This window comes from Balaenoptera physalus (genome assembly GCF_965194825.1).
Source record: "Balaenoptera physalus genome assembly, chromosome: 8".
NCBI classification, from domain to species: Eukaryota; Metazoa; Chordata; class Mammalia; order Artiodactyla; family Balaenopteridae; genus Balaenoptera; species Balaenoptera physalus.
The window spans coordinates 110,618,472-110,630,294 of NC_138887.1; the positions used below are offsets into that span (position 1 = coordinate 110,618,472).

Below are 11,823 nucleotides of genomic sequence, written 5' to 3' on the forward strand. Positions count from 1 at the left end.
TCATCGTTTTGGGAGGCATCAAGGAGCCTCTCCTCTCTGATGTTTTTCTATCCCATTAGATGCATCAGTTTGGCTGGCGGGTAAACAGAACACTGGTCCCTTTTTTTTTTTTTTTACTGGTCCCTTTTTGATGTCCTGGGAGCTTGCGTATGTTTGTTGATTGTCACAAACACAGATAATGAAATGGACCAGATGTAAAGGATGTCAGGCTGCCAGGGAGTTATACTTGGGGTTGGATGACCACACACTTCATTTCACATCTGAACAACTCTCACCTCCAGCTCAGAGTATCAAATGGAGAAATCCCTCTGAGCCCCCAGTGAGCTAGAGACGTTGCCCTGGCAGAAGCCCAGTGCCCCGGCAAGCTGCTTTGGTGGGAAGCTCCACCGTGTCTTCCCAGCCACCCCTCTGACCAAGTCTGTGGCTGAGAAACTGGTCCCACTCCAGCTGTAGGGGATGCAAGTTCTGTGTCTCATGCTGTCCCATTGCTCCTGCCCAGTGACCAAATTGGTGCTCTATGGCTTCTCCCCCAGCTAACTTCTCTCCTGACCATGCAAGGTCAGTTTTAATCCTGATTTGCGGTGTGGTTCCATACAAATACCTCTGCTCGGTCATCCGGGGCGGTTGAGCCTGTATTTCCCAGGGACGTGAGAAGCACAAATAAAATTATAGAAATGTCTTGCTTTAATGGTTCCAGTTTGCTGGGGAAAGGCAGCTGTTACTTTTTCCATGGAGAGCTGCGGGGAGCAGGGAAGTGGTACCTGTCTCCTCTGACTCGTTTAGTGGGAATGAGTTGACACACAGCACTGCGTTAGCCACCTGCCCCGCTCCTCCTTCCCTGCACTCAGACCTCTACTCTAGGGGGGCTGAGAAAGGCTGGGGTCAGAGGGATGGCACAGAACCATGTCCCTAGGTCAATGCACCTGGACCAGCAGGGAGAATGGATGGGCATGTCCAATCCTTCACCAGGTGGCAGTTTGCAGGAACAGTCCCAGGAGAGGCCTGCTGTATATCAATTATCTTTAGTGCTCCCTTTTTACTCTACAAGTGTCGCACTTTGTACATATGGTTACCCTATCCATTATCCACAGTGGATTTGCAGAGAACTTAGGGTTAAATCAAATTCAACCCTATGACATCTTCCCTTCTGAAAAGTGAGGAAGAAAGAGGGAGAAAGAGGGAGACACCTTGGATTATTTCCCTGGGTTGGCTCTTGTGTATAACCCAGCCCACCCATCCCAGGTTTCAGCCTGCACAATTATGTGAAATCGTGGTTATATGGGATCAAGATTTTGGGTACACGAAACCAACAGCAAGAGACAATATTGGGACAGTTTGTTGGATGACAATCTATAAACCATAAAAAATTTCTTAGAAACTCTAGTTTTAATATGTTGCCTTTTTAAATTTAACAAAACTCAAAATAATAGATTGTCTCTATGAATTACCACACTATGAATTTTAATTTTCGTATTATCTTAAATAGAAATTCATAGTAAATTCAGTGGGGAACTAGGGTGGAGACACTTGGGTTAGGGGAGAGAGAAGTAATAATATTTTACAATATTTTAAGACTGAGTATCAGAATCTCATTTTTAAAACATCCGTCACTGGGCACAGATATATTCAATATGCATTTGGCTTTGAAATCTTTTAACCTAGCAATTTCACTTCTGGGAATTCATCTTATAGAAATGTTGGAACGAGTGCTGGGGAGTCTTAGCAGTGGCTAAAATCAGAAACAACTAATTGCTCATCAATAAATAATGTGTTAAACAGATGAAATCGATCCATACAAAGGAAGACTAGGCAGCTGTTAGAAAGGAGAGGACTATGTATGTCCCACATGGAATTATTCTCACAAAGTACTGTTCAGTTATGATAGCATGCTTCCATTTTTGTAACAAACAAACAAACAACATAATATATTACGTGTAAAGAAAAGAAGTCTGGGGGATTTGGTACATACACCGAACAGTGATGGCCTCTGAGGAGGGAGTCAGTATGGGGAAAACTTTCATTTTTCATTGTGTTCTTTTTATGTATTGCTCAAATGTTTTATAATAAGGATAACTTTCATATTTACATATAAATATATATGTGTATATAAAAGTATGTATATAAAAGTAATCCTAAAATTTTAAAGCACACTTTTAAAGAAAACAAAACAAAAGGAAATGCGTTTGATACTCTGCTTGAACTGGTCTGACAGCCCTCCTGATAAGACATGCAGCCCTTGGAAGGCCTGGGTACCATGGAAGAACAGTCACGGTCATGGTCACGGTCACAGCTTCCTGTCCTGTCCCCATTCTCCAGCTCAATCCTGCTCTCATTTCCTTCTGAAGGGAAGCATGGAACCTCCTGGTTCCCCAGTACAGAGGGAAGCTAACCTCTTCCCTAAGCTTGCCGCGAGGGTGACTCACCCCTCTTTCCCTAAGGCTGGGGGCGGGGGAAACCATATCTTGGTTTTTAGTAGTTTAGCCAGTTGGAAAAGGGGGTCTCGGGCCCATCCCTCTTTCAGCCCACCACAGGCCAAGGATGAACGTGTCAAAGAGAAGCCAAAGAGAAAGCAATTCTGGGCTCCAGCTGGCAGGGGCTTAACTTCTAGGCAAACTGAGTTTGGATAAATTTTGTCCAAATCAGACAATGATTTTACCACGAGGGGAAAAGATGGTCTGACGCTGGCTTCCCGACATATTGCTGTCTTTTGGATGTCAAATGTAGAGAATCACTCACCTCAGTTCCAGCCACTGACTTGCCTCCCATCATTAAAGGGGCAGTGGTGCCTGTGAGTCCCTCTGTTGGGTGGCCAGTGCAGGGGTTTCAAAGAGAGCCCAGGGTACCTGTGGCAGCTGTCTGGTTCTGGTGAAGGAAGAAGGGACCATGCCTGGACACAGGAGACTGGGAGTGACACGAGGCACAAGCAGGGGTCTTTGTCACTCATGAGTAACTGTCAGACATTCCACAGACCCTCAGGAAGCAAAATAAGGGGGCTGGATTCCAGAGATAGTGGGGGAGGATGAGTCAACTTTGCCCACAGCCAAAGAAGTAACTGCCTGCGAGGTATATTTGAGGGTTGTTGGGAAAGCCATGGAGCCTCAAAATATTTCCCCTGTTATCCTGTCAGAGTTACTGAAATTCAACTCTTAGAGATTCACTCCTTTTGATTGAGACTTTAGGCAAGTTAAATTGCAAATGAATTCTCCCAGCTTCTTTCCAATCTGGAAGACAGAGGTCAGAGAACACATACACTTGAATATCAGGAGGGAAGTAGAAAGAAAACTCAGAGGCTCAGCACTCAAAAAAGATAGACCTATGTGGGTCCTAGGCAAAAAGAGAAAGGTTCTGAGGCTTTTCAGTTTTGGCTATGGTGCAGCACTGCATATGATAGTATTAGACCAGACAGATCTAACTGTAGAAGGCTTATAATTATGCTTTTAGAATTTCTGTTCAAAAAAAGTGCTTCACACACATACACACAAAATTTCACATAAATGTGTTTGTTACTAGTCTCCTTATCCGTATCTGCTCAAGATGGCTTTAGATCTTGATGTTGAAGGCTGACTAGCCAGTTGATTTCATTGTAACAGGCTTCCAAATTTTAAATTCTATGGGGTCCTTGCTTTTGCAATCTGAGGTTTCTGTTCCCCTGCTGTAATGAGCCCTCTAGGTGATTGTTAAAGCAGCTGCTCTCAATCTTGGCTGTACCTTAAAATCACCTGGCACCTTATAAAAATACTGACGCCCAGGGCCCATTCTCAGAGATTTTGATTTACTTGGTCTGGGGCACAGCCCAGGCATCACTTGTTTAAAAAATGCCCCCTGACCCCAGTATTTAAATGTGTAATGTGTTCCCTGGGTTTAAAATGCTAAGAACTGAGATGTGGAGGCATGATGGAGTAGATTATCACACCTACTCAGTGTTAAGACTTCTACAGCTGGCAAGAAGTGGTTTAAACTTCGGAGGGCACATCAGAAATGCATTGATATAGGGCTTCCCTGGTGGCACAGTGATTAGGAACCCGCCTGCCAATGCAGGGGACACGGGTTTGAGCCCTGGTCCGGGAAGATCCCACATGCCGCGGAGCAACCAAGCCCGCGAGCCACAACTGCTGAGCCCGCGTGCCACAACTGCTGAGGCCCGCGCGCCTGGAGCCCGTGCTCCACAACGGGAGAGGCCGCCGCAATGAGAATCCTGCACAGCACGGCGAGGAGCGGCCCCCGCTCGACGCAAATAGAGAAAGCCCGCATGCAGCAACGAAGACCCAATGCAGCCAAAAATAAATAAATACATAAATAAATAAACAAATTTATTTTAAAACCCCCTTTTTAATAATAAAAAATAAAAAGAAATGCATTGACATAGATTCTGCAGATTCACCCTTCTGCAGAAACCAACGGGAAGGGCCTGGTCAGGAGATGTGCGACTGAGTGTAGAGCCTTACCTCCCAGCCCTCACTCCCGGTTCTTCTGCAACATTCCTTATGTTGCAGCGAAGAAGTTTCCCACCCTCCCTGACCTCAGTAGAATGGACCTCTGGTGTCTTGAGTCCCACCCTTTCCCCACCCCTAGAAGCAGCCTTAACATCAGGTCTGAGGGCAGAAAGACCTGGACCACTAGGGGAAGTGGACCCACCCAGCTGAATGGAATCCTGAAATGCTCTTCCCATTCTGTTTCTCTTTGGTCAGGCTTTCCGAAGGCAACCCTCCCAATACTCTGCCCTACCAGACCCCTTCTCCAGACCAGTCTCAGCCCACCTGTCTGTGGGCTATACTAGGATGTGCCTGCTTCCCCCTTCATGGTGGGCACCTGGGGTGCTGTGCTCTCTACATTCATCAAAGTAGGTATCACCTCTTCCTACACTTGAGAGCCCATGGGCTCCTCCATATAGGATTCCCCAGGCCCTCACTGCCTTGCATCACGACTGCCCACAGGCCTGAGCTGGCACTCAGCCCCCCACAGAAATGCAGTATGTCCCCAAGTCATCACAGGAAGATGATATAGGAAGACAGTCATGTGGAATTTTATCTTCCCATCTTTTGTAACACTGACAATGAAATTCCTTTTTCTATGTCACTCTAGTCTTTACACAAACTTCCACATGACAAATTCCCAGCGGAGTTCAATTCCAGGAAAAAATTTGTGCTGAATTTGTGTGCTTTCTCTTGTCCAAAATCCAAAACTGTGCAATCTAGTGTATTTTTGTTTGTCTCTAAGCTGCCAGAAAACTTATAGCCAAATTCATTGTCCAAGTGTTATAATCTGCTAAATTCAGGCCATTCAAAATATTCATTCCTTTCGCTTTGCTTTGTTTTCTCCTGAGCTTTTCTGCATTTAGTTCTAAGTTATCTGACCCTGTGCCCAAGTCTGTCACCAGGTCCCACCTCTCTATCTCTTGGCTCTTTCTATCCCACGTCACCACTGCGGTCATCCTGCGCGTCAGTAACTACAGCCTGGGTGCTGCAAGGCCTTGGTCTCATCCTCCTCTGAGCCTCCACCCAGCAAGCAGAGTGAGCTTTCTAAGATACAGACCAATCCCATGGTCCCTGCTTCATCGAGATCCTTCTTCCCTCTGGGAACTGCAACCATGAATTCTCCCCACACTTGCCTGTCCTCCTCCCTCCCGCTTGGTGATTTTGCACACGCTGTTCCCTCAGCCTGAAACAACCTTCTCTGCTTTGCTTTCTTGGTGAAAAGGTTTTCAGGGCTCAGCCTGACCTTACCTATTCTGTGGGTTTCCCCTGAGCTGGGCAGCCCTGCTCTGGTTTCCCCTAGCACACAGCACGCATGGATGGCCAGGCCAGATGCAGACTGTATTTAATTTTTTGTTTGACTACCCAGCTAGGATGGTGAGTGCCTGGAAGGAAGGGAGATATCTTATTCATCACTCTGTCCCTAACGCCTAGCATGTCGAGCTGTAGAACTGTTAAGTGAATGAATGCACGACACAGGCAGGGTTCACCTCTTCCGGAATAGTAGGACTGAAGGCCAGCCTTTTCACTGCCCTTCCTAAAAACAGTTACTGTTTGCCCTTGACTTCTCGTAGAATTCTGCTCATCCTAGGCGGTCCACCCCAAAGAGGGTCTACTCCACTCCTTTGGTGTGTTTGATACTTGATGGTGCAAGCAGAAAGGATTTTGTTCTTTTCTTTTATGTAGTAACCACTGCAGGTGTAAGAGTTTAATAGCAAAATTACTGTAGCGTGCCTATTATAACCCTGGGGCTGTTATTACTCTGTGTCATTCAGAACACTAGAGAAGTTGCATCCCTGAAGCGCATCTCAACACCAGCTATAAGTTCGTCTGCTCCTTCCCCAGCACCAGCTGGCTAAAAACAAAGTCAGTGCACTTCCCTTTTCCCAATCTCTGCCCCTGGAGGCAATGTCCGGCTTTCCCACCCGATACCCTTAAGGACAGGATTCCTCCGCTGAGGTCCAGCTCTCCTCAGTGGTTTGAAGCCAGTTCCCTGTGACCCTCCTAAATATCATTATATCCTGTGTTAAGAGACTACCCCTGGGCTCCATCTGGTCCCAACTCCATCCTGAGGGGAAAAGTGGGAGAAATAAGATCATGCAGTCATCTTTACCTCCCTGCTTTCTCAACACTGCAAATTTCTTTCTGTAAAAACACACACACACTCTTTCTCTCTCTGTCTCTGTCTCTGTCTCTCTCTCTCCCGCGCCCCTGGGACGAGCACGGCGCAGGGCGGGGGCTCTGCCCGGTTTCTGCAGGTTTCCCAGGCGCGGGACCACGGCCTCCCGAGTTCCCGGAAGGACGTCCGGACAGCACTTTGCTCCAGTACCACAGGTCGGGCTCAAGCGCCTCGGTCCCCACGTCCGCACACGGGAAACCCAGTCTTTGGTCTGCAAAGAGCCACTTCCCAGCTCCGGGTTGGGGTAGCTCTGGCCGTCTCCTCTCTTACCCACACCCCCGCGCGTCCCCTCCTCGGTCCCCCCGCGCGTCCCCTCCTCGGTCCCGCGGCACGGCCCTACCTCCTGGCGAGCCGAGGCTCCGTGGGCTCCGAGGCGCAGCTCGGGGGCGCCCGGGCGGGCGGGGGCGGCGGGCGGCGAGGGTCCGGGGCGCCATGGCCCGCAGCCCCCCGCGCTCGTGTCGGCCGGGCCTCTCCCGGCGCCCTCCGCTCGCGTCCCCGCCGCCCGGCCGCCGCTGTGGGTGAGTAGAGGGCGGGCTCGGCCGGCGGCCCCTTCCTCTCCCGGTGGCGCGGCCGCTCTGAGCCGGGCCGCTCGCCCCGCCGGCCCCCGCCCGCCGCCGCTCAGTGAGCTCATCCGCAGCTGGCGGGCGCCCGGCCCGTTGCCACGACAACGCCTCTCCCAGGGCCGCGCGGACTCGAGCGGCTCCAGTAAACAGGACCTTCTGCCGGACTCTTCCCTTCGCCCTTTTTGGGGGGTGGGGAGATGGCGGCTTAACCCTTTTTTTGCTGGAGACCACCGAGTGGCAGGCTCCGTCTCCACTGGGCCCGGGGTTTATCCGCGCGACGCGCTCAGCCGGGGACTGAGACCGTGAGATAGATGCACCGGAGTGGCGGCGACACTCCCTACCCTCAATTCACTCCAGTCTTTTAACGCGTTTATGGGGCACCTACTAGGGCTCAGGCGCAGGGCTGGGGGCTGGGACGCCCTAGGCAACGAGTCAGCCGCCACCCTTGCCCCTTGCAGCTCCAAGTCTGGCCGGGGCGCCGACACCCTGGCACTATCAGTGAAAGCCCAGGGGCCCTGAGCGCGGGGCACAAGACTCTCAAACCGGGCGGGGGTCAGGAAACCTTACCAGAGGAGAAGTGACTTTACGGTGCCTGCTGCCCCCACTTGCGTAGGACAAAGGATCGAGGAACACAGATCGGCATGATTTAGGACTGCCAAAGTACACGTGAAAATGCTGTGGGCAGTTGATGCTGAGGGCAGCTGGGGACCATGGAAAGATTTGAGGAGAGGAGTGCCCTGCTGAAAGGGAGATGGAGCTGGCAGTGGTGATTGATGAGTGTTGGGGGAAGGCTCCAGGCCCGTGTCTACCCACCCCCGCCCCCGGGGAAAGTCATTCTTGTCTTTCGCCCACGAGGCTCCTAGAAGGAGGGACCTACAGCCTAGGCAAGGGGTGAAAAGGGGAGAGAGAGGCTTAGTCTACAAATTCAGAAAAGGGGTGTGCAGGAGAGAGGGGAAAGAGAAAATAAAGGATTGCAGAACATGGGGAACATTAGATACTGCCTAGGCAGTTCCTGCAGACTGGGGGCCTGAGCTCTGAGGGGCTTATTCAGATATAAAAGTCACAAAGACAGAAAAGCTCCATCTTCTTTGCTGAGGGGTTTGCTCATTCTACAAGATCTTCAAAGCTTTTGTAGACCTCCTTAAACCTCCCTCAACTCCTTCACACCATACCCATTTCAACTAAACACGGTAAAATTTTAGAATACAAATTTGCAAGGTGTAAGCAGGTTTTTTTGTTTTTGTTTTTTTAAGTATAAGCATTTAAATGATTGATTCTTGATCTTGAATGCTGCTGTTTCCACCTAGAGCGACCACGAGGCACTGCAGACCATCTCTCATCCCCACCCTCCTCTTCCTTCAGCATCCTGTAGAGGAGCACAGGCTCTGGGACAAACGGCCAAATCCGGCTCTGGAGCAGGTTGCCTGGCCTCTAACTCTCAGTGTCTTCATCCGTATGGTGGAAAAAGCGGTTATAACCGACCTCATGGTGTGGGGATTAAAGCAGATCTTCAAGTAAAGGGTGTAGTACCTGGACTGGCCTATGGCGGGCGCGCTCCCTCAGCTCCTGTTTGTTATTCTTTTCCTAATCTCTTTTCTTTGCAGGAGCAAAGGTTCAAGGAGGGAGGAGGGCAGCAGGCAGTGTTTCTTCTCCCTTCTGCGTTGAGCTTCCCCCTCCCCCCAACCCTTTTAGGTCCAGGGCCTTCTGCCAGAGCGTGGCTAGCAGCAGAGAGCCCGCACCATAAGCCAAATGAAGGAGAACTGCGGGACCAGGGAAAGGAGGCTAGTCTGAATAAGAGGAGGAGAGAGCCTGAGAAGGAGCCTTTGAACGTCTACTCTCCCCCAAATTGTTTAACGTCCACTTAAATTCCTTTGGGATGCTACACACATCCTGAGTGTCTTTTCAGTTCCAGGTACTTCATCTCTGTCATGGCACCTGATCCACTCCACACTCCTGGGCAATTACCTATCACCCCTACCATTTTATGGGCGGGAAAGCCAAGTTTTAAGAGGTTATGTGACTTATTTGAGGTCACACGGGCCCAGGCCTTTTTGTCACACCAAGTTGCCTGAGAGCAAGGGCTCTGCCCAGCGCCAGTGACTCTGGAGGGGGGTTTCTGGATGAGCATTCAACCCTCGTCCTGGGTATGCTCCGTGCTCTGGAAGCCACAGGCATCTCTGACACCGCTCCCCAGAGACTGGGTACCCCTTGCTTGGGTCACTGTGACCCATTCCTTTTCGACTCCTTGCCCGGCAGGAACTTCTTTCTCAAGGCCATTGGCCTGCCAGCGCGTAGTTGAAAGTTATACACACAGTAGATGATAGATGAAAAGTTTGGTTATTTTTTAAAATTATTATTATTTTATCTAGAAGCCTGGATGGGGAGAGGAATCATTTATCTATGTTTGGGGCTGTGACATTTGGATAAGGTAGAGCAAGGAAGGAGCCTATTTTAGGGGCAGGGAAAGTCCACAGCCTCACCTTGACATGCCTTTGGTGAAGAGTCTCCTCATCCCTTGAGAATGGGCCTGAGCCCATGGAGCCATCTGGGCTGGCGGCAGGGCTGCCTCAGTCTTTCGCAGGCATCCTACTCCTTTCCTCCCCAGGAAGCCTTCTCCCTCCTGCAGTTCTCATTCCATGCTACTCTTCTCATTCCATGCTACTCGCGTTGCATCCGTGGCTCATTCTCCCCAGCCTAGAGGCAGCTGGATGCGACCTCCCGCCAGTCCCACCACAACCCCCAGCTGCCTCCCTCTGAGGAAATAAAACCAAGCCAAGCATCCCACCCAAACCTCAAACCCAGGCTGGGTTTGTTCTCGGTCCCAATCAGATGTCATCCAGGAGGTGTGGGATGGGAGGGGAAGTATGGGGCGGGGGAAGTGGAGGCCACCCAAGGGAAGGGGTGAGCAGAGCCCAGACTGAGGGCCCTGGTGCTCTGACATCTTCCCCTAGCTTCAAAGGGCCTGTCTTTGCTGCCCTCCACCCTGCCCCAATTGATGCTCTTCTGCCTTCTACCTCCTGTGCTGGGGCTGGGAGATTGGAAGCTGTGGGGGCCCTTTAGGGGGTGCTGTGGAGAAGGTGGCGTTTGTTGATCACCACTGACATTTGTCAGGGTACCACTGGAAATCTCAAAGAATCACCGAATTGGCAAATATCACAATAATCTGTAATTTTTGCATAAGCACCACCTGTTTCACTTCTATGCCCCTAGCTTACTTTGAAGGGTCATGTTTTTTTTTTCCACAGAGTTAAAGCGTTCATAACTTTACAAGGATTAGTGTGTCTATGACAAAAAGAGAGAACCAAGTCATGGAAGGACTGCATCTTTCACCATTAGGCAAAGTCTCAACTATCATACCTGCAATGCCCAGTACCCTCTACGCTTATATTCTTCTCTGTTCCTTCTGGAAGATCCAGTTAAACTTCAGGGAAAGGAACTAGAGGATGGTGACTGAGATACTCTTTTAGAGGCACGAATTTCTGTGTTTAAGCAGGTCTCGCTCTTCCTGTGCACTGTGATTTCGGAACACAGGAGGGCAGTCGGACCGGCTCTGGACCCTGCTGAGGACACAAGGCTTCCACCTCTTGCTTCTCAGAGCCTTCCCCTCTACTTCCCGACCAACTAGGCAATCTCCTCAGACATAAGGGGGCGGCAAGAATCCCCTTCAAACATTTTCATCACACGTTAGGATCTGGGCACCACACCTCTGGGCTTAGAGCCTGCCAGCTCGTCCCCTCTGCTAACACCCACCCAGACCCTGATCTCAGCCTTCAGACCCCCAAATGGCTGTAAGTCATTGTGCTGCCTCTCAGAGGGCACACCTTGCCGGGGGGGAGCATACTTCTGGAAGGCCCTAATATCTGATCCACTTCCTATATCTCTCAGATCAAATCAAATCAAAATCAAAATATTGGCCAAAGATGCAATACTGTAAATCAACTATATATCACCTTAAAAATATTTATATATATTGGCCAACGGCAAGCCAGGTGGCTTCTGACTGCCCCAGATGGCAGCACCACCTTGGGCAAGGCAACTCCCGTTTGTGGGTCTCGGGCTCCTGGAGAGATGGGGCACGATGGCCCTCAGGTCCCTCCCAGTCCCCACCCTCTCAGGTAGGCGGAGAAAGCACAAAGCAGCTGCCTGTGCACATTCTCATTCTGCTCTTTCCTGTGTGCCTGAGTGGGTGCCAGGGAGTGTCAAGGCTTCCCAGAGATCACCCAGGAGGTAGGTTCTAATAGCAGCCTCTTTACCAATGAAGCAACTGCCAAGAAGAGCTAGGTGCCTTGCCCAAGGCCACCACGAATGAGTGCCAGAGCTGGGATGACCCCAGACGACCCCTTCCCACCTTTGCTGTCGGGACCGCTGGTCAGGAGCTACCGTCCTCATCTGCCCCGCTTGCAAACGGACCGGCAGCAGCAGGCTGTACGCAGCGTGGTGGGCATTGCAGGGGCAGAGCTGGAAGGGGCCTCACAGACGGGCACCGGGGACCTGCCCAGGCCACGCGGCGTCAGCACAGGGGCAGCACCTGAACCAGGGTAGAGCTGCGGCAACCATCCAGGAAACCAGAAGGTGGGAACCAGAGGAGGAGAAATCTCAAGAGAAGAGG

At 50.7% G+C, this 11,823-nt stretch overlaps 1 protein-coding gene across 3 annotated transcripts in view; it reads right to left on the reverse strand.

Annotated features, from left to right (window-relative positions):
- Positions 1 to 7,264, reverse strand: part of DENND2A (DENN domain containing 2A) — a 122,359-nt gene extending 115,095 nt beyond the window's left edge. The window contains exon 1 of one of the 3 annotated variants that reach the window (XM_082472872.1): positions 6,992 to 7,264. The gene's annotated coding sequence lies outside the window, so the exon portion shown is untranslated. The remainder of the gene's footprint in view (positions 1 to 6,991) is intronic. The other 2 variants (XM_082472876.1, XM_082472873.1) reach the window with 2 other exon arrangements.
- Positions 7,265 to 11,823: the final 4,559 nt, after the last annotated feature.